Source organism: Arachis hypogaea, chromosome 16 (genome assembly GCF_003086295.3).
Source record: "Arachis hypogaea cultivar Tifrunner chromosome 16, arahy.Tifrunner.gnm2.J5K5, whole genome shotgun sequence".
Classification (NCBI taxonomy): domain Eukaryota; kingdom Viridiplantae; phylum Streptophyta; class Magnoliopsida; order Fabales; family Fabaceae; genus Arachis; species Arachis hypogaea.
In genome coordinates this window covers 24,724,965-24,737,103 of record NC_092051.1, presented here as the reverse complement: position 1 = coordinate 24,737,103, position 12,139 = coordinate 24,724,965, and the positions used below count along the sequence as shown (strand labels likewise).

The following is a 12,139-nucleotide window of genomic DNA, read 5'->3' as shown; positions in this document are numbered from 1 at the left end:
TAAAATATTATGTTGCCATTTAAAATATTGTATATTAAAGTATTATCATTTAAAGTATTTAATTATGTAGTAGGATATTTTGTATTTATTAGAATCCATCAATACTCTTCTTGTATATTAACCTTTAATTTTCATCTAATATAATCTAATAGTCTATATAAATGTGGCATATCCAATAAATACATAATTGTTGTGCTCATTTTAGACATACCTGTGTCCTGTTGGAAGGTACCGCTTGTTCAATTTTGACATGAAAAAACAAGTATACTAATGCATATAAATAAGAAAATTGCTTTTTGTGATATGATATAATTCATAAGATTTCAATTTGAATCAGATAAGATAAGAATCAGTTTTGAAAGAAGATAAAAATTTAAATTTCACATTAGATTCAAATTTGAATCAATAACAAATCTCATACAATAAAAATATGTATGACAAGAATAAAGGAATATTACATAAAAGTTTTATTCCTTTATCTCTACACACAAATATATGTAAGCATAATTTTTGAAAAAGAATTTTATGGTATGCAAAGAGTTGCAAAGAGATTTTCTTAATTTAGATAAGATATCTATTGATCAAAGAGTTGACAGAAAAAGTTGGTCTTAGTGTGGATACACATAGGACCTTCGTATCATCAAAGGAGAAAGTTATTTTTACTAGCATATTCAATTATTTGAATCTGATCTATGTTACTAGAATAAAATTTAAGCACAAAATAGATCTTTAAGATTACGTTATTACTTCCACTGCGTGTTATGAACACATAGTAATCCGACAAAAAGAGTGAGTTTGGTTGAGAGAGAAAGAGAGGGCGAGAAACAAAAGCTGAAGAGGAAGAAAAATAGAAGAAGAGAAGGAAAGGGGAGGAAGAAGCGACAATGCGGGAAGCCACTGGGAGACAACGTCGTTGTCACTAGGAACTACCGTCGGTACTGCTGCCATTGCTGCTCTTGCTCTATTCCGACATGGTTGCAATTGTTGAGCTTGAAGGGAACCATTGCCGCTGTTCTTAGTGCTTTTAAGTCCGGTTGAACCACCTTGCCTCTACCTTTGCTCACCGGAGAAGCTACTGCCACCACCTCCTAGCCTGGTAAGCTCTCCAAAAAAATTGCCGTTATCCTACTCCATGTTGCTTTGCTCTGCCGTTGGTGTACTATTTAGTACTTCCACCTCTGTCTAGAATTACTGTTGTTGCTAAGAGTTATTACTATTGTTATCGTATAGTTCTGTCGGAGCTGCTATGAATATTATCGATGCTAGTTCAATCACATATTTAAGTCTCCTTGAGGCAGAATTTTTTTCTTAAACTTGTTTTAATTAAAAAAATTGTTATAAATTAGTTCAAAAAATTTGATTATGGAACTCTTTTTGGTGTTGTTCTCGAAGATGGAAACATGGGGTGTTGGACCAGGGAGTGGTGGGGTCACCCTTCTCGTCTTCTGTGAGATATTGATTTTTATTTATTTATTTTTTTGTAAATTATTTAAAAGTATGTCGCATCAAGTAAGAATAAATTTTTGGTTTTTTGAAAAAGCATCTCGTTATTAGTGAGAAAGTATTTTATTTTTTTAATTTTAAAAATTCATACGTATAGTACGAGAAGGAATTTTAGTGTTTTTTAAATAAAAAACACAGTTGAAGACACTTGATATGACATTTTCAAACATTCGTATAGTACGCGAAGTTCCCTTTATCAGATGGAATTAACCAAGTCAGTCTCTGGTTTCTTGCAAGATATTAATAATTTAATCATATTTCAAACAAAAGATTCCTGTTTTGTGAAGAAAATAATTAAAAAGTTAGTTTTTATTTCTATATAAATAAGTTAACTTCTCCGAAGCAAACCATACATTCATTTACTTCTTCTACTTCTGTGTTCTTACTTGTGATTTCTCGTAAAGTTTTAGAATGTGAGAATATTAGAGTTGAGAAGCTTTTTTGGAAGCAATAGAAGCTAATATGTGTTTGTTAGTATATTTTGATGGTAAGATTTACCATATACAAATTAAGGTGTAAAATTTATTTTTGCGAGACCATCATCTTTTATTATTCCTTGCACGATATCGTTTGTAGAGCTACAAAAGTGTATTATACCAACACATACATGGTAATTTTTCAAAGAGAGTTAGTAGTATTTTATACAAGCAGCCCGTGTTAGTTTTCGGTAGTGTAATACAGTTTCAAGTAATGAATGTGACCGATGAAGTCACCATGCTATAGATGTTAATGATCTATCAACAGAATCAAGCTCATATGTAGATGGTCGAGTTGTATGTTGAATTCGACGAGTTGACAACGAAGGGGACAACACAACTTGGAAGAAGAAAACAACAGTGACAGTGAAAAAAAGTTCTTAACCAATAATGGCATGTTAGGAGAAAACGACGAAGAAAATGAGACCACAGACATGGAAGTTCAGACTGTAATAAACATAGTAGCAAGCCATCCCTTTGGTGTGCCATCTTTCATGGGTGCTTTGGATTCGAAGTTATGAACAAACCAAAATTTTTCGATTTGGCAAACTCAAGTATGTCATCATTTTATTTTTTGTTATGACAATTTGACTCTCAATTTTCAAATTATGATTATACATTTTAATTTTAGATATTGAATTATTTAAAATATATTTGTTGAAAGTACATCTTTTATGGATTTAGTTACGATACCAGTTAAATACAACTAGATAGACATTATAGAACTTAAAAATTGGTATTTGTTGTATACAGGTGTTTCTGATAAACCCATATTTTATGATATATTTTGTGCTTAGTTTGAGTGATTTATTCAATCCTTCACCCACTTATTCATATTAATTGCATGGTTTTATTTTCCCTTCCTCATTATGTGATGTATGTGAAAAACATGTTTCCTAGGCTTTAATATTAATTATTTTAATTACCTTTATTTCCATTCGATGTCGTGATTAGTGTGTTGAGTATTTTCAGATCTTCTAAGGCAGGAATGACTTAAAGGATGGAAAGAAAACATACAAAAATGGAAGGAAAGCATAAAATGGAGTTTGTGAAGAAACTGGCATCCACGCGATCGCATGGGCGACGCGGACGCATGCCAAGCGCGAAGAAGCAGCGACGCGGCCGCATGACTGACGCGACCGCGCGCCTTGAGCAGAAAACATATGACGCGGCCGCATGACTGACGCGACCGCGTGACAAGGAAAACTCCGAATGACGCGACCGCGTGACCCATGCGGACGCGTGACAGAGGCCACGCACCAGAAATTGCAGAAAATGCTCCCAGCAAATTCTGAAGCCCTTTTTGGCCCAAATCCAAGTCCAGAAGGCATAGACCAGAGGTTATGAAGTGGGAGAATGCATCCATTCAAGGAGAGTCTCCACTTTAGTTAGTTTTCATGATTTAGATTTAGTTTCAAGAGGGAGATTCTCTCCTCTCTCTTAGGATTAGGATTTAGGATTCCTCTTAGTTTTAGGAGTGACTCTCGATCCCAGGTTCAATGTTCTTTTACTTTATATTTATCTCTTACTTTCAGATACTTTAATGCTTATATTAGTTATGTTGCCTATTTGGCTTATGCTACATTCATGTTACAGATTACTCTTTTGAATTAATATTATTTGAGGTATTTCAGTTTAATATTGCTTTCTCTTATTTACATTATTGTTATTCCCATCTGAAGACATTTTTATTCCAGTAGATTTATTTTTCTTCTTTTGGTCTTGGTTAAGAAATCAGTAACTCAGGAGTTATCAAACTCAAACATGATTGATAATTGTTATCTTGTTAATTAAATTGAACTTCAATAATCCCAATCTTTTCTTAGAAAATAATTAAGATTCGAGGATCAAACCAATTAATCCCTTGACCTTCCTTTATCTTAGCAAAGGTTAACAAAGTGGAATTAAGATTCAATTCTCATCATCATTGATAAGGATAACTAGGATAGGACCTCTAATTTCTCATACCTTGCCAAAAGTATTTACAGTCATTTGTTTATCTTACTTGCCATTTAAATTGCTTGTTCTTCATTTACTTTAATTGCTAATTAAACCATTCGCTCCTCATTCTCAAAACCCCAATTTACAATCTCCATAACCAATAATAAGAACATACTTCCCTGCAGTTCCTTGAGAAGACGACCCGAGGTTTGAATACTTCGGTTATCAATTTATTTAGGGGTTTGTTACTTGTGACAACCAAAACGTTTGTATGAAAGGACTTTTGAAGGTTTAGAAACTATACTTGCAACGAGGATTTATTCGCAAATTTCTAGACCACGCAAAGGTTTCTCTCATCAAAATGGCGCCGTTGCAGGAGAACTGCAATCGTGTGCCTTATTATTGGTTATTGTAAATATTTTTCTTTTACTTGTTTATTTGTCTTTATTTTTCCCCTCTTAATTTCTTTTTAGCTGCTATGAATTCTCACCCCTTCCGCTTTGAGTTTGGTTCTAATGTTATTGAAAGGAATGGAATTTATAACAAGAACATGCATCAAGGTTAGAGCAACCAAAGATGGATGGATCCAAGAGGATCTGATCAACCCTTTAGGCAACAGCACCCTCCAGGATATCATGGACAAAGACCATTCTACAATGCATACCAAGCAAATAGACGTGGTGGACAACCTTGTAATTACCAACAAGCCCCACCCTGTGCTTATAGACCATCCTCTCAACATAACTTCGAACCACCACACTCACAAGCTCCTTTTCACCATTCACCACCGTATGATCCTCATTTACCCCAGTTCCAATCCAATCACTCCCAAACACCACCACTTTCCCCTGTGCCATATCCAAATCTATCACCCCGAGAATCAGAGGTTCGCCTCAAGGAAACAGTAAATCGACTTCAAACAACCCTTCATCAACTGGAGCAAGCAGTAAGTCAATTATCTTCTAGACATTCGAACATTCAAGGACCTCCCACAGCCCCATGTGGACAATCTAACGAAGAGCATAGTATGAAGGAGATACTAGAAACTCCAGTAGACAAGACAGAGCATGGTTTCGTATTGGAACAAGTAAAGGAAGCTGTCATTATTGAAGAAGAAGAGTTGGTTGAAGACTTAGGAGATGCTGAACCTCCATGGGAATCCAAAGTTGTGGAGCATTCTGTCCAGGATGTTACAATTGATGCTAAGGAGAATTGTGCGCAATCCCCAGAGCAAGTCTTTCATGAAGAACTAGACAGAATAACCCAAGAAGCAGATTTCCTTGATGATGATAGTCACAGGTCAAGTTCTCCTAGTAATGAACTTGCATCCGCAAGCGAATTCTCTGAGATCGAAGAATCTTTCCCAAGTGAATATGAAGATGATACGGAGGTAGATTTCTCTCAACCTCCAGTCTATGACTTAAGTGATGAGAAAGACATAGATGGATTTGATCAGGACATGGATACATTTGAAGAATCTTGCAAGGAAGTGGAGAATTTCACAGAAGAACACAAGGGAGTAGAACTCACAGAACCACTGGAACCACCTATCCCAAGGCCATTACCACCCAATACAAGCTTCAAGTGGGTACAATCCTTAACCTTTAACTGTGTTTTTCCACTTGAATATGGTTTGCTTGAAACAGATGGCCAGCTTAGAGCTCTTTGTGGCTTTAAGAGTAAGCGAGAAATGGCTCGTACTTAGAGTTGGTGCACAAGGTTCAATAAGGTTCCACGCTTCAACTTAAAGTACACGGATTGGCATCATGATCAATCGGATGGATCTCGAAAAACATTTGGTTATCCTGGTGAGAATCTAATTTCTAAACCGCCCAGATGGAAAAGTATAGATCAAGACGAAGGCGGATTTAAAAGCAAAGTTTGGGATCCTGGAATCTATGCTGACAATCATCATCCCGGGAGCCTGAGAATCTGTTTGAAGCTGCTCAGAAGCTTCACATGCCTAGTTTGGGACCTCGGAGGCTATTGGCATTCCAAGCATTGGTGGAGATTTTTGGATGAATTTAAGCATAAGCCGCCATAACAGAAAGCTCATCCAATGTCCAACTTAAGGACTTTAACTAAAAGTGCTAGGTGGGAGACAACCCACCATGGTATGATCGTCCCTTTTTCAATTTTTATTTAGTTTTATTTGTTTTCAAATTTTATTTTATTGAACCTGGAGTTTTGCATCTCATTCATATTAATCATTGCATTCTACATACTGCATAATTGCATACCTGCATAAAAATAAAAAAGGGGTGCGCGACGCAACCGCATCATTCATGCGATCGCGTCAAATTGCGGAAAACACTTTCCACGCGACCGCGTCATTCACGCGACCGCGTGCCCTGGAGATTAGCGTAAAGATCCAACATCCAGAAAGTTAGGCTGGAATCGTGCGGCCATTGTGCGTTTCGCACAAATGACCTGACGCGATCGCGTCACTTGCACAATACCAGTCCCACGCGACCGCGTCGCATGGATTGCACAAACACCCCAAAGGAGACAGAGAGTTACGCTGAAACGACGCTGGATTCGTGCGTTTAGCACAAATTCCAGCGACGCGATCGCATGCCCCAGGCGATCACGTCATTTACTCTTTTTGCCCTCCACGCGATCGCGTCACCCACGCGATCGCGTCAACCACCTTTTCGCCCAAACCATGCGATCGCGTGGATTCAAATTATAACCCCCCCAGTCACGCGAACCCTATCAGTCGCGCCCCCCTCCCCAAACCCCTCCACTTCCTCTCTTCTTCTCCAACCACCAACCACCACCCAGCCACCATCACCGCCACCGCCAGACGCCGCCGACCACCCAGACCCGCCGCCACCCACCCCCTTCCTCCTTTCCCCTCCTTTCTTCTTCTTCCTTCTTCTTCTCCCCCTCTCCGCCACTGCCTCTCCGCGACCACCACCCCCGCGCCGCCGTCACCACTGCCCAGCGCCACCCACCCTTTCCCTCCTTCCCCCTCTTCTTCCCCCTACCCCCATTACAACCCCCCCTTTCCCTCCCTTCCTTCGAACAGCAGCCACCGCCGCCGCGCCACCCTCTTCCGCCGCGCCAGACGCCACCGCCGTCATCCCCAGCTACCTTTCTGCCCACTCTCCTCAATTCGCCTACCAGGTTCCGACGAACGCCACCCTTCTATCCTTCGTCGTTAATTCATAATTTTTTTCTGTTTCTGTTCATATTTAGGCTAGTTAGATATGCATGTTGTAGTGGATTTTAGGTTGTTAGGTAGCCTACGATGTGGTTAGTGGATTTAGGTCTGTTTAATTGCACTGTTCCTATTTCTTGTTTTATTCTGCTGTTGCTGTGATGATTGTAATGTTCATATGCTGTACCTTCTTGTTTCTTGCTGCTCTGTACACTGCATTTTCATGTTTATATTCTTTATATGTAATTGCAGCTTTAATTTTGATTCATATGAAATATTTGATTGCTGTTTATTTTTCGGGACAATCCAATTTTAGTCGGAATGCTGCCCAAATTTCTGTAAAATGTTTCCATTCATGTCTTGGTTTTGGCATTTTCAACTGTACTTTCCTTAGATTTAACCAACCAATTCATGAATGCCAGGGCAAGCTTTCTTATTCTTTTTTATTTCCTAGTTCATATTTTGCATTTTTGATGTTTGATTCCAATTTTTGCTTTCTCTATATCTATTTGAATCATCATCAACCTGTTTTCCTTATTTGGATATGAGTTACTTATAGCTTCTAACTGTGAATACTTGTTACTTGGAATATTTTCATTATGCCACTTACTTTAACTCCCTTTGTACTAACTCACTAATGTTAACTTTCTAAACTCTTTTTCAATTCTAACCAACCTAACCTCTCAAAACTTCTCTTCTGATTTTCTTTCACTTTCTTTTAACATTCTAACCATGGCATGATGTTAATTTTTCTATTTAACTTGAATTCAATTACATTTTGGATTGTAAATTCTTCCTTTCGAACTTTTAACCCCTATACAATCCTTAATGCACATTTACATAAGTCATTTTCTTTATCCTTTTTGCTCCTTTGCCACTTTGTGTTTCTTTTGATTATTTGCCTATTTGTTTTCCTGTTTTCACTATATCCTGGTTTTTTGTTTTTCAGAATGTCTGCCAGCCAGAGAAAAGGAAAAGGAAAGGCTACCACTGGCAAACGGAAAAGAGGAGATTCCTCTATGTCTATCATAGATCTCATGCATGATGCCTCCTTGCGGGAGAAAAACTTTACCCCGCAGGAGAAGGCCGACCAGCTTATCCCTGCTACTGATCCAGTAAAGTTTGCAAACCGATACTGTGAGCTGAAGTATCCGATGTTTGCAAACTCCAGGAACCTATACCTGGAGAGAACTTTAAAGATCCCAGAAGAACTCCAGTAATACACCTCTGATCAGATCAAACAAAGAGGCTGTTTCTTCTTGGAAAGAAACCTGACTGAGGTCAATGCATCTTGGGTTAGGGAATTCTACTGCAATTACTTCAAAACCTCCCTAGATGCAGTGAACCTTAGAGAAAAGCAGATTCTGGTCACTGAAGAGGCCATTGAAGATGTCTCGAAGCTTCTGCCTAAAACTGATCAGCTGGATGGTTATCAAAGAGCTGAGGAGGATATGCGCTTCATGCGATTTGATTGGGATACAATCAAGGCCCGGATAGCCCTTGACCTGACCGTTCCTTGGATTATGGGTCAGAACACCACCATGCCAAAGGGAATCAAGCGGATTTACCTGAATGATGAGGCTCGGCTATGGCATCAGATACTTAGCAACTTCATTATGCCGAGTACTCACGAGACTGAGATACCAGCCGCTATGATCACCCTCCTTTGGTGTGTGATGAAGGGTAAGGACCTGTACTTGCCACGCTTTATCCGGTACCACATGGCCAGGGTCCACGTCTGAGGCACTCTTCCCTTTCCTTATCTGGTTACACAGCTAGGCCGTCGAGCTGACGTGCCTTGGGAGGATGCTGATGAAAAGCCACCTGCTGCAGAATGCAAGAAGATTATCCCTCACAGCAGGAACTTTCTAGCTTTGGGATACAGACCTCCATTCCTCACTGCTACTGCTGATACAGCCACACCATCTGCCGGCCCCTCTTCTTCCACAGCTACCCCTGCCACCACCACTGCACCTCCACTTGCCCCAGAGCCCATCTATCATCTAGTGCACCGCCTATTTCGACGGCTTGACCAAATGGAGCGTCGCAACAAGGGGACGCTTTGAGCACCTGAAGCTGATGATACGCTCTGGCGATATCCCCTCCGAGCCTGACACACCATCCGAGGCATCTAAGGAGGAGGCAGATGCTCACGAGGTAGAGACCCATCCACAGAGCGAGGCAGAGCAGGCAGGCACCCAGCAGGCAGCATCACATCAGGAGGCTCCGCCTCAGATTCAGGCTGTAGACCCCGAAATCCCTATCCAGTCCGCACCTCCTCTGCAGCAGCCAGTTCCTCAGACCACTACCACAGAGACTCCAGCTACCCACCCTTCCAGTGATGACACCCCTTCATACCCTACTTGAGTGAGCATCGGGAACGATGCTACATTTTAAGTGTGGGGAGGTCGCCATCTCTGGCGTTCTTTTTTTTTTGGTGAACCACTACATACTCTTTTTATTTATTTTGCTACTTTTCTATATTTTTCTTTTTATTTTTATTTTTTATTTTCTCAGTACTTATACATATTGCTATTTTTATGTATTTATTCTATGTTGCACTTCAGTTCATATTTTAGCCATTTAGTTTTAGTAGCAATTCTAACCTATTAGTTATAGAAATTGTGGATTAACTAGTATAGTTTACCATTTTTAGCATAAGATAGCTTAGTTTAAATTGAAAAATATAAAAAGGAAGTAAACTAGGGACTTGAACATAATAGAAACAATCCACACAACTTGTATATATAGCATTACATGTTAGTTAGTTAACAACATTTCATCAAGGAGAAACACTAGAACTTTAAAGCCATTCAATATAAGTTTTACATTGAGAATAATGGAAATTTTTAACTAAACCTGCATGACATACATAAGTGATAAATGATTTTTGAGCTAGAGAACACACAGCCTGTGAGTTTTGAGCTTAATTATATGGTTACATTCAAACCATAATATTTTATTCCTGTGTGTTCCACCCTTCTTTTGCATTCTGGTGTTCTTTACTTTGTTTTAATCTATATGTCTGATTATAGAATAGAAATACATACCAAGAGAGTGATTGAGGCCATTATTTGATTTTAGCTCACTTATCTCAAAATAGCCTACCTTTTACATCACCCTTGTTAGCCCCCTTGAGCCTTTAAATCTCCTTTTATTCTATAAACCACATTACTAGCCTTAAGCAGAAAAGCAAAATAAAAATCCCAAGTTGAATCCTTGGTTAGCTTAAGATAGAAAATTGTGTAGGGTTTAAATGTGGGAAAACCTATTGGGAACATGGATGATAAAAAAAAACAAAAGGGTAGAAAAGTTGAAAAGAATAAAATAAATTCAAAATAAAAGTTTTGGGAAGCATGCTCATGTAAAATCAAAATGATTGAATTACCATGTGCATTATATATATATATATATTTAATTTTCAGTATTTAAATAAAGGAGACACAAAAGAATTCTCCAAATGTGAAATAAAGCAATGCACATGGGATAAAAATAATAAACATTGAAACATGAGCATGTAACATCAAAAGTGGGAAAATATGGGAAAATAGGTAAAAAAAGCCTTGCTTTACAAAGTATGTATGTTAGGTGAGATCTTAGACTAATTAAAGATTCACTTATTAGCTCACTTAGCCTTATACATATACCCTTACCTTTACCTTGGCCCCATTACAACCTTAACTAAAGACCTCATGATTTTTGGTATGTCTATATTCTATAATTGTTGATTGGTTAGATGAAGAACAAAGTTATAGAAAGTAAGGATAAAAAGAAGAATAGAGTGATTAACCCAATAAACACTGAGTAACTAGAGAGTAAACACAAAATCCAGTAAGGGTTCAATAACTCATTAACATATATCTCTGCTAAATTATTAATTGTCTTGCAAGTTTATAAAATGTTTTTTCTCCCCCATCCCAATTGTAAAGGCGCTTTATCATTATCTAAGGTTTGACTATATATATATATATATATATATGACTCCTTGAGAATGTGAATTAATTCAACTACATGCAAGCTTTATATACAAGTGAATAAAAATTAGAATTGCATGGTGCATCTAGGTAGTTGCATTTAGATTAGATTGCATTGCATGACATTCCACCACTTCAACCTAACATTATTCTTAGACTTAGCATGAGGACATGCTATTGTTTAAGTGTGGGGAGGTTGATAAACCCATATTTTATGATATATTTTGTGCTTAGTTTGAGTGATTTATTCAATCCTTCACCCACTTATTCATATTAATTTCATGGTTTTACTTTCCCTTCCTCATTATGTGATGTATGTGAAAAACATGTTTCCTAGGCTTTAAAATTAATTATTTTAATTACCTTTATTTCCATTCGATGCCGTGATTAGTGTGTTGAGTAGTTTCAGATCTTCTAAGGCAGGAATGACTTAAAGGATGGAAAGGAAACATACAAAAATAGAAGGAAAGCATAAAACGGAGTTTGTGAAGAAACTGGCATCCACGCGATTGCATGGACGACGCGGACGCATGCCAAGCGCGAAGAAGCAGCGACGCGGCCGCATGACTGACGCGGCCGCGCGCCTTGAGCAGAACACATATGACGTAGCCGCATGACTGACGCGACTGCGTGACAAGGAAAACTCCGAATGATGCGACCGCGTGACCCACGCGGACGCGTGACAGAGGTCACGCACCATAAATTGCAGAAAATGCTCCCAGCGAATTCTGAAGCGCTTTTTTGGCCCAAATCCAAGTCCAGAAGGCATAGACCAGAGGTTATGAAGTGGGAGAATGCATCCATTCAAGGAGAGTCTCCACTTTAGTTAGTTTTCATGATTTAGATTTAGTTTCGAGAGGTAGATTCTCTCCTCTCTCTTAGGATTAGGATTTAGGATTTCTCTTAGTTTTAGGAGTGACTCTCGATCCCAAGTTCAATGTTCTTTTACTTTATATTTATCTCTTACTTTCAGATACTTTAATGCTTATATTAGTTATGTTGCCTATTTGGCTTATGCTACATTCATGCTATAGATTACTCTTTTGAATTAATGTTATTTGAGGTATTTCAGTTTAATATTG

At 38.4% G+C, this 12,139-nt stretch overlaps 1 long non-coding RNA gene across 1 annotated transcript; it reads left to right on the top strand.

The window, feature by feature from the left end:
- The first annotated feature begins 801 nt into the window (after positions 1-801).
- Positions 802-3,618, top strand: LOC114925550 (uncharacterized). Its single transcript, XR_003814905.2, has 3 exons — positions 802-1,096; positions 2,248-2,533; positions 2,952-3,618. It is a non-coding gene; the product is annotated as an uncharacterized lncRNA (long non-coding RNA).
- Positions 3,619-12,139: the final 8,521 nt, after the last annotated feature.